Source organism: Lampetra fluviatilis, chromosome 30 (genome assembly GCF_964198595.1).
Source record: "Lampetra fluviatilis chromosome 30, kcLamFluv1.1, whole genome shotgun sequence".
In the NCBI taxonomy this organism is placed as follows: Eukaryota; Metazoa; Chordata; class Hyperoartia; order Petromyzontiformes; family Petromyzontidae; genus Lampetra; species Lampetra fluviatilis.
The window spans coordinates 925,160-933,178 of NC_136304.1; the positions used below are offsets into that span (position 1 = coordinate 925,160).

The 8,019-nt window shown below is 45.5% G+C and overlaps 1 protein-coding gene across 1 annotated transcript in view; it reads right to left on the minus strand.

Moving 5' to 3' along the window:
* Positions 1-8,019, minus strand: part of LOC144943107 (snake venom vascular endothelial growth factor toxin HF-like) — a 328,067-nt gene that overhangs the window by 280,650 nt on the left and 39,398 nt on the right. The gene's annotated exons all lie outside the window — the stretch shown is intronic.

Sequence of the window (8,019 nt, forward strand, 5' to 3'; positions counted from 1 at the left end):
CACATTGAGAATACACAAAGTAGTGTCGCTGTGAAGCAGTCACCCACGTGCTGTGCTGGCCCTCAAAATGATTATTTTTATTAATTTTAATTTCATTTTTTACGTACGCGACTTTACCGAAAGAACTAAGAGTACTCAAAAGGACTGCCCCGCACGGGTTTGATGTGCCGAGAAAGCGACGGTGCTCCTCCCTTCATTCTCGACGTGAAGTTCTCGTGACTCCGCTGCTCCCATCACCCGCTTCAGAACAGCAGCTCGTCGCTGCGCCCACACCTCCATGGCATGTGGAGAATCGATGACAACCCGTGATGCGACCGCGGCCACCCGAACCAGCAACTCCGCATCCTCCGCCCGCTCTCCGGCGCGGACTGAGCGGTGTTAGTCGCGGCGGCTGCTCCCAAAGCTATCGCATGGCTCGCAGACTCAAAGTTGGACGTGTGCTTTGCCATACGCTAGACGATACGAAGGCGAATGAATGATCTCAACACCCCAGTAGGCATGCGAAGTTGTGTTGTCGTCGTTCCCAATTCTGGGTTGCAGAATCTCAAGGCGTGCACCACGATTCCTGGGCACTTAAAATAATACTTGTCTTTCAATCTAGACGTTTCAAAAAGTCAAAATCCTGTAATTATACCCATCCGTGAAATAACCTACTGAGACACCAATGTTACCTAAATATGAAGTGAAAATATATTGTATGTGAATTATTGTACATTGGCATAACAATTTTAATACTGTACATTTCATTTTCATGCTGTACTGAATGTAATACAAACTGAATGAATCTTTTACACTCTGGGATTGGCACAAATTGCGGTAGGCGTGCGTCCGTGAAAAAGAGGAATTGCATCAACACCCTCCCTACCACAGCGTCACATGCCCGAGTACTGTCATCCGCATGAAATCACATGCATGTACGTTCACCCACTCACGGGGCTATCACGAGGCCTTTAAGTAAAGACAAAACGCAGTAGAAAGATGCCCCATTTCAGTCTTCTAGGCATTTGAGACACGCGCTGTTAGTAAGAACACATTAAGGCTGGAAAATCACACAAGGAGGTGATGACGATGTTGGCCAAACCACGTAAAATCCTCATTTTACACCACGTTCACCTAGGGGAGGCCCAAGCCAAGTTTACGTTCCATCTTCCAAAACTTGTCGAACAGTGCGGTGACCACTAAGACACGACTCTGTGCAACTCAAACTCTTGCACGGTGCCTTGCGTGTGACTCAGATGTCCATCGGTTAAATGTACTCTTCCTGGATTTGAAGCTTTCGTGACTGCAGGAATCCATACTCTTTGGTTCTTTCGTTAAAGTCACGTAGGTAGAAAATAAAATAGATCACGACGTTTCGATCGCAACACAAGCGACCATCATCAGGTGGGACAATCACGTTTCCCTGCTGTGACTTTACCGAAAGAACCAAATAGTATAAACGTACTCTTGTCAAGAACATCCGGTAATCAGCAGAATTTGTTTAACAGGCTGACTGCTTTCGTAAACAAATTCTGCTTGATAATATTATTCTACTAAACTAATAGGCAGATGGACTCAAATATATATGAGTTCTGCGTGTTCTGTGCCGCCCACAGCAAGCAGCGTGTTAAATTTAGCACTCCGTGGAGACCGTTAACGGGGCAGTTCTGACCCAGTGGCTACCATCACAGCATTTACAATAACACGGAAGTTGGCTTCTTCAAAACTGGATGTATTCATACAGATGGGGTCATGTAATGTAAAATTGTGTATTTAACACAATTTCTGGTGCCATGTACTGTGACATATGCATCAGTACAAAGTACTTTCCTGATGATAGCCCTCTTACAAGATGCAATTCATAACTTTTGGCTTATTTTGATATAAAATGTGTTCATTGTATCCTATTACTAAGAACAGCAAGAATGTGTGTCCCGCGCGTGACGTCACTCCACATGAGCCACCCCCCCTCATTAATAATAATTAGCGGGTGACGTCACTCCACATGGGGGGCGAGGCGCCTCCTCCCCCCTCCTCAGCGTCAACTTACAACCCTCACTACAAAGGCAGAACCCTCACGTCACGTGGTCTCCGTAAGACATCGAAGTAAAAAGGACGTCATGATGAACAAGGGATTATAACCTTTACATGAAATAAGTCTGTGTCACCGCGCCCTTACAAATTGCACACGAATTGATGCAATGAATATCACGTCGCGGTCTGTCTTTTCGCTTGCAAGTTTCAGATTTAGTGCAATACACCCATCCTTGGACGGGCTATAGGCTAGTATTCATTATTTATACAAACTATAAAGTGTACATGTTTATTCTCTTTCTGATTAGGTTATGTTTTGGAAGGAGATCGATTATTTTATTTTACCAATGCCTGTCAGTACGTCCGCTGCGGAGGTAGAGCAATGAAATCAGCTCGTGTGCTGGCGTCTGGTGGATTGTGACGTTGCTTGGGGGGCCTTCATCCAGCAGTGGATACTCTGGCTGCTGATGAGGATTGAATTTATCAACAATTTTGAAATCACACAAAATTGCATTTATTCAAACAAAAAAGCTAAATGTAAACCCCGTAGACGATGATGTGTAATCTTATTTGAGTAACTCGCAGGCCATTTTTGTATGTGGATGCTGATGCCGGTGCACGAATGACGTAAACGGGATCTTTTAACGACTGCTGTGAAGCAGCCAAGGCGTGAGCAAGCAATTGCAGGGCTGCACCCTTACCTACCCAAATAACCAAGGGAATGGTGCAGAAATGTAACGTCTTATGGAATTCCACATGTTAGCTCCTGTAAAGTAGCGCAGTATGGATGAGTGCATTTGCAACATTATTCATCGGTCGCACAACGCAAATGTACAGAGCCGGCAGAAACTGAATGGCGTGCAAATGTTGTCGTCTAAAAATACTCGCAGTTTCTCAACCCCGGGCAAGCTCGATAAGCGGCATCATTGCGCCATTTGATTGGACCAGTCAGATAACCGACGCGGACAGAAAGTGGGGGCCCGCTTTCACTGGGCTCGAGTTACAACAGGATCCCAAAACAAATGTGGCCATAATTTTCGTATGGGAAATCAACTCTGCAGGCTGGCCAAATAAGAAGATCTGAGCAAACAACACACTCACAAGAAAGCGCAAGTCAGGGTCAGATTCGAATTGTTTCCATGTGCAGTCCCTTCCATTTACTGGATTACTCCGCAGACGAACGTACCTGGCTCAACCAGCCCAAAGTAAATTGTATATTCGTTACTCTCCATTCCAGCCATATGCAGAAGGCGACTGCTTTAAAACCACTAATGCCAAACATTCCATTGTTACATATCTTGGATATTTCCATTCTAGTTGTCAATGTGATATATTAATTATGAAAATGAAAGTGAAAAGGAACAAAACTTTAAACATTGGCACGTTGTTTGGAATTATGCATTATCATATTATGACCTAAATTTCCAAATTTTCTATAGAACTTAGAAGTACTGCACTGTATTGCATTTCAACCATTTTAAATCAGTACTGTACTATATTATTGGGTCTGTCGGTAAAGTCACGTAGATAGGTTGAAATAAAATAACAAAAAACTACGACGTTTCGATCACAACACAAGCTTGATGACGACCGCTTGTGTTGTGATCGAAACGTCGTAGTTTTTTGTTATTTTTTTTCAACCTATCTACGTGACTTTACCGAAAGACCCAAGAATGTGAATTCCTGCAGTCACGAAATCTTCAAGTCAAGATTCAGTACAATACTGTAGATTTTGGGGGGAGCCTCTCAAAACCCGACGCCCTGGCCTGCAGCCGATAACGCCCCTGTAGAAATGGCTCCATAAGCAGTGGGCAAAACCGTCAATCATCCTGTCTGGTGGTTGTTCCTTCTCGGCATTACCTACTGCATCGAACTCCCTCTACTTGGCAATCCGTATCGATAATGTCGTGTGACCCGTGGCGCCTAGGCAACACGCGCACAATGTCTCGGGTCAGAGTCCCTCTTTGGCTTCTCGAACGTAAATGTACAGGGTGGTCCAGATGTCTTGTGACCTCCATTTAATTCTCTAACACATCTTTTTTTAAAGTTAAGTTTCTTTAAAACAAATGGCACATTAATTGGGGGTCACACAAGACACCCGGAGCACCCTGCACAAGACGACGCGCAGTCCACCCCTGGACGAACCACCCCCAGGCCTCCCCGGGGCCGTCACGTCTCCACCACACACGCCACGTGGCTTTCCGTGTTCGTTTCACCGTCAGAGCAACTACTCCCAAACGGAAAAAAGTGCAACACGCCAATGCTAACTTGACATGCGCATGTCTAACATACGTAAGTGTATCCTTTAATATTCACTCTACTTCGAATTATCTCACTAAGCCTCGTGGTCGTTGCAGTCCCTCACCCCCACACGTCCAGCACACACCACCCTCTCACCTCCCCCTACACCACCACCTCTCTTTGTATAGTTTTACTGTTTTTAATTGAATCGGGAAAGGCCCACGAAGCTATGTAGCTTTTTTTCAGAAGCAAGCTGGCCACAAATGATAACTCAACGAAGTGGCTTATCACGTGGACATGTACAGCGGCACAATGCTCAAAACGCGTGATGTTGATTCTAAAGGTGGAGGAAAAAACAGGAGGACCCGGAGAAAACTCCACGCGACCACAGGGAGAGACACCGCACACTCCACAGATACAGCAGCAGGCGTCAAGGTTCGGGACCGAACCCACGACCTCCTGTATACCAGGCGAGGTAGTTAACATCTCCTAGCCACTGTAGCGCCCCTATTCCAACCTGACCCCCCCAAACCGACTCGAACTACACCAACCCTTCACCCCCATGCACCACATGACTCACTCTTCACTTCCCTTCAATCACTACATAATTACCATCACCTTGTTCAAAACACCAACGTCTCTGTTTAAATCCAAACATCAGCCTTCACTTACGCCTTTTGGGGGAAAACCCCCCAGCACAAAGCATCACCTTCCCGAGTGGCAGACTCACCATAACCTTGATGAGTCTGCCACGTGGCTAGACTGCAGCAGGGCAATGGAGTGATTGAGATACAGATCGCAAATCTGTATCCTTACATTGAAACTCAGGATCGCATGTTGCGATAGAAGCGACTGACGTGTTAGAATGTAGCCTGTGTATTTGTAATTCCTATTTCATTGCATCTGAGATGCCGAACACAGGCTCAAAATGACCAGCTCCCAGCAACAAACAGCAGAATTAAAGTTGTAAGAGATAACAGTTAATGTCTTTAATCGAGTAGGGTTCAAAGAGCAAGAGACGATGAGAGGGATATCCAAAATCGAGCGGCGCGAGGTTACGAATGAGAGAGAGAGAGAAGTGTTGTGGGACCTACAGTGTGGCAGAGGTCGCAACCGGGTACCCGATACCAGTACCCTACCCGATACCCGGCTACCCGTACCCGGCCGGGTACGGGTTTCCGTTTGCGACCCTGGTGCGGCCGGGTACGGGTAAGGAATCAAAACCCGTTTGCAACCTCTGCAGTGTGGTGGTTGAACACAGGTATGGATGAGACGAAAGTCCGGTCGAGTGGTGTTCATTGCAGAGTAACCACGGTCGTAGTGATGGAAAAGTGACGAGGCCCTGAGTATATTCATATTGAGTCCTCGTTTAGGAAACGGTTACCAACACTGCCTAACTTGATCACCATCATCCCATGTAATGACATATTGTGATACCATTGCACCCTTAAAACAAGTCCCATTGCCTTTCACATTCGTCTCTGCAATGCAGGCGTGTCTCGCTTAACGAGCGAGATACGTTCCGCGAAATTGTCTTGGTAAGTGAAAACTCGTTAAACGATCGTCGTTTCCCACAGACTCGTCCTACGTTAAAATCGAATCTACATATCAGCCCCAAATGTTTTATCTTGAACAACTTTTATTGACATGAGAAATACGAATTAAAAGTTTTTTTGTTTTAATATATACAACTTCAAATTGAACACTTGTCGCGCATGAAGAAGCACGGTGCTTGCAGTTGGCTGTCTTCAGCGCCTGCAATTAATTAGCGACTCACACCCACCCACCACAGGGCCACCACGCGGCCCCCTCCCCACCCGCTCCCCCACACGACAAACACACGCGGGCACGCAGCGCAGCACAGCTGGTAAACAAACGGCTGGTAAACAAACAGCTGGTAAACAAACAGCTGGTAAACAAACAGCTGGTAAACAAACAGCTGCGGGCTGCCGGGCGCCCCACTGCCGTCACGTGACGCATTCGATCGATGTGAACGTTTTTCTCGTTTTGCGAACGAATCGGTGTAAGTTGGCATTGCTCGGGATGGCGAATTGTCGTCGAAAGAACGTTCGTTGAAGCGAGAGCCGCCTCGATAGTCAATTACAGTATGCAGCGTCTTGGCAGCTTTTGAGCTCGTAGCACTCTCAATGGCGAATGTAACTTTTAGTTATGTATCTATACAAAAAAGCCAGCGTGTATACACAGTATGCCAAAACATTTTACCGAGGCAGCAGCAAAACGTACCACGCATTTGTTGCTCTCGACTGCAACCTGGTGTTCCGAGTCCACATCGATGACAGGCAGCCTCCTCTGCACACTCAGCTGCCCAGCAGCCGTGGTGGAACACGACACACCCTGGTGCCCAGACCGTGAAACTCGATGTGAATGGTTGAGATGGAAATACACTTTTCAAACAACAAGATTTCATAAAAACAATCTTTAATGTGAAAAATCTCATTTTCAAAAATAAAAAAGCATTATGGAATGATCGACTCCTCTGGCAATTCGACTTGCATCTGAACTTCAAGCGGAAACAAAGACAAACGTTTTCATGATCATCAACTTCGGTAAAGAGGCAGAGAAAATGGGGCTCCAAGAAATCCGATGGAGGAGAGAAATACGTATGAAAGGAAAAACATCAACATTTATCGTCGACACCCTGTTCATGTATAAATATTGACTCCCAATACTATTTGAAGTTTATTCGGTGCCCAACACCAACTAAACATCACTCCACCTACTGCAGAAAGTACCGTATGGAAATGCAGAGTAGCACACTACACCATAAACGTGATCAATATTGTCATTAGCCACACACGACATCAAACAACTAACACTCGTTTATAGGCTGCGTCTACTAATGCACATAAAGGTGGGGTGGGAGATTTAGGTGGACACATGAATGACATGAAGTATCCCGTTCTCGTCACCCAGTTGCAAAAACACAAGAGTTGGAAACAGAAGCGCGCATATGAGTGGGGGAAAAAGTGAATGGGTTAAATCTGAAAGGTGACGCAGGGTGTGTAATTAATTAATTGATACCTTACTGATTTCTAATGACCCTCTTTTCAACAGGTAATTTGAAATTTGTGGAAGGGGTGACTCCATACATGTCAATGACTGGGCTCTAAGAAAAGCTGTCTCGGGTGTGGACCAATCAATTTCAAGGACAATGCATACATTATTAGAGTTGTTTTTTTGTTTGCATTTTGACCGCCAGTATTGTGGTTAATGCAAACATGATCCCTTGTAAAAAAGGTGTCAGTTTTGTTGCCAGATAAAAGGGTAAAAAATCTATTACTAAGACATGTAAAGGCTTTGAAATAAAACTATCTTTTCTACAATTTTACCCGATTATTTTGGTGAGGTATTTATGAATGTAGTATTGTTATTGACACTAATGGGTACAATGTGGCCAAGCTTGGGCTAACGAAATACCTTCCGACATGCGAACACGTGGCACACAGCGCTGGAACATAAAGACACGTGGGACACCACACTTCGAGTGTGAAATCTCGCAAATAAAACCTTCTCGAGTGTGCACCAACAAAATATGAAACGTGGAGCAAGTGGTGTTCTAGAAGCAAAGGAATGGTCGTAGTGGAATTCTGGAACACGACCACACGATGGTTCTGTAAGAAGAAAAGCGACAGCAACAGGGAGGCGATTGATGATTGATTCTAGAATGAGGACTGTTCCAGAACACACGGCCGCGGCATCGCAACCCACAACTCATTAGGGTCGCGGCACGGCACGCTCCAGAGT